This window comes from Syngnathus typhle, linkage group LG13, assembly GCF_033458585.1.
Source record: "Syngnathus typhle isolate RoL2023-S1 ecotype Sweden linkage group LG13, RoL_Styp_1.0, whole genome shotgun sequence".
NCBI lineage: Eukaryota > Metazoa > Chordata > Actinopteri > Syngnathiformes > Syngnathidae > Syngnathus > Syngnathus typhle.
The window spans coordinates 1,746,938-1,749,437 of record NC_083750.1 but is presented as its reverse complement, the minus strand read 5'-3'; the positions used below and the strand labels follow the sequence as shown (position 1 = coordinate 1,749,437).

The 2,500-nt window shown below is 59.1% G+C and overlaps 1 pseudogene; it reads left to right on the top strand.

Annotated features, from left to right (window-relative positions):
• Positions 1-2,500, top strand: part of LOC133166273 (28S ribosomal RNA) — a 9,264-nt pseudogene that overhangs the window by 4,477 nt on the left and 2,287 nt on the right.

The window sequence follows — 2,500 nt, the reverse complement described above, 5'->3', positions numbered from 1 at the left end:
CCGTTCTGGGTTACCAAAACTGGGCTGAGGCGCAGCTAGGTGAGGGGCTGCTGCTGCTCGAGCTACCTCCCCGGGACGTGCTTGAGGTTGGGCACGTGCGCGGCCAGCGGATCAACCTCTCCGGGGGCCATGGGGACCAACCACCGGAGGCATTGCTCGGGGTCCCCAAACGGCTTGTAGTCACTTCTACGGGCCATGGTTGCAAAAACTCCTTGGTTAGGAAGTCCGTATAGACAGAGGCACAGGATCAGAGCCACAGTCAGTCAGGCCGAAGGAGCGGGTGGACCCCGGCTGGCGAAGCTCTTGAGAACTCCTCAGTGGTGTCAATGACCTCCGTTGCCTCGGGTATGAGAGTTGGGGTGGCGGGGGTCGTGTTAGCGCTGCAGCCTGCTCTCCGAGGCGGCGTGAATGAAGAAGCGGGAGAGGGCCCGTCTGGAAATCGGCATAAGGGGATCCGAGGCCTCCGGACCAAGTGATGGTAGGAGTCTCGGATGGTGAAGCTTATGGAAAGGTACAGGTATCATAAGCGGAAAATGTGTTGTTGGAAGCGGAGTGTCTGGAGAGCAGGTGAGGTGGAATGGGGGTCCCTGTGCGGTCGTGCGGCAGGCGGTGCGTCCGGTGTGCGTTGGCGAGCCCTGGCTGCCAGGGCGGCGCCCCAGAAATGGACCTGCCCCTCGTCGCTTCCAGGTCTGGTGATGAATAGAGTTCTGGAAGAGCTGCTGGCGGGGGGTGTGGAGCATCGGGCCACCGCTGCCTTAGTCAAGAAAGCAGGTCGGGAGCCTAGCCTGATCGAGTCCTCTGCTTTGGATCTCATGGAAGCCCTGGGGGGTAAGGTAGGGTGGCCGACAAAGTCCGCGAGGTCCAGACCTCGAGACCGATGACAGACGGGTTGGGCGAGGCGGCTCGTCCAACGTGGGAGAGTGTTCTAGCACCAGCAGCGCGGCTATTCTGTAGTGAAGAAGGGGCTGGCACGGCGGATCTTGGATGGTCTGACGCCCCTTAAATGTGATTTGCCGCTGGAGTTGGTGGATGGACACTTTGAGTAAGTGGGAAACGGTCGGGCCGTTTTATGGACTAAGGGCTTTGAGGTGGGACTGACCGCGGATGACGAACCATTCTACCACCCGATCCTGGGGCAGGAAGTTGTATCTAACTTGGCTAAGATGAGGAATTGCTCTGCATCGGGCCCAGACGGGATCAGGAAGCAGGCTCTTCTTGACTGGGACCCGGACGGTACGCAACTGGCGAGGCTGTTTACGACATGGATGGTGCGTGGAGTCGTTCCCCAAGTCTTCAAGGAGTGCAAGACCCGGTTGCTACCCAGATCAACTGACCCTACTGAGCTGGATATAGTATCTAGCTGGAGGCCTGGGACTGTGGGGTCAGTCGTGCTGGGGTTGTTTGGGCGGTTGATGGTGATGAGGCTAGCGCGAGCCTGTCCTGTTGGCCCCCGGGCAGCGTGGTTTCGTCGCCGGCGCGAGTGGTTGCGAAGGACCCTCGTGATTCTTGATTTATCGGATCATGGGGCGCTCGAGGTCGGCTGGCGTGCCGCTAGCGGTCGTGTTCATTGGCTTTGCGAAGGCTTTCGACTCGGTTTCTCATGACCATGTCCTGTGTGTGCTGGGAAGCTTGGGCGTAGACAGACGTGTAATCGAGGTGATCCGTCACTCGTATGTGGGCTGCTCGACCAGTGTGGGTTGCGGAGGCGCCTACTCCGAACCCATCTCCATGAAGGTTGATGTTAAGCAAGGCGATCCAATGTCCCCACTGTTTTTCAACCTCGCTATGGATTCTCTCGTCCATAGCTTCGAACGCAAAAGAAGTCACCTGGTCTGGGGCAACCGCCGAATTGCCGCGTTGGCCTTTGCGGATGATTTAGTCCTGCTGAGTGGCTCGGAGGAAGGAATGGAGAAGAAATAGGTGGTCGGACGAGCAGGTGAGTATGGGGCTGCAGATGATTACGGCGTCGGCGTTAAAGCCTTCGCAGAAGATATCGGTGTGCTGCACATTCTTACTCCCGAGAGTCACCTTCAGGGCAGTTGTCGGTGAGGTTTCAGCGACCAGATTGAGGTGGCTTGACGGGAAGGTGCGGATGGCTGTGAATGGGTGGCTGCGTCTCGGTCTGTCCACAGCGGGGGGCTTCATCTATTCGCGGGGTCGCGACAGCGGCTAGGGGCGTCGTTTTGTTGTCCGTTACTATTCCCAGAATACAGGTCAGGCGCACCTGGAAACTCTGTTGGTCTTCGGATGTGGTTGGGATCTCTAGCTATTGAGGAGGTGCAAAAACCTGCCTGGTTGAGGTTGTGGGTTGCGGCAGGCGGAGATCCGGGCGGTGTGCCGACGCACGGCACAGGGGGCGCCGTCCCGGCTGCAGTTGCGAGCGCGCTAGTCCTCCCTGGCTGGCGGCATGTGGAAAATCTGGATTGTGGCGTATTGCGGGTCCGGGATGTGGGAGTAGACCTGTACCGTAACGATGCGATCAGTAACACGTGGCTCGCGG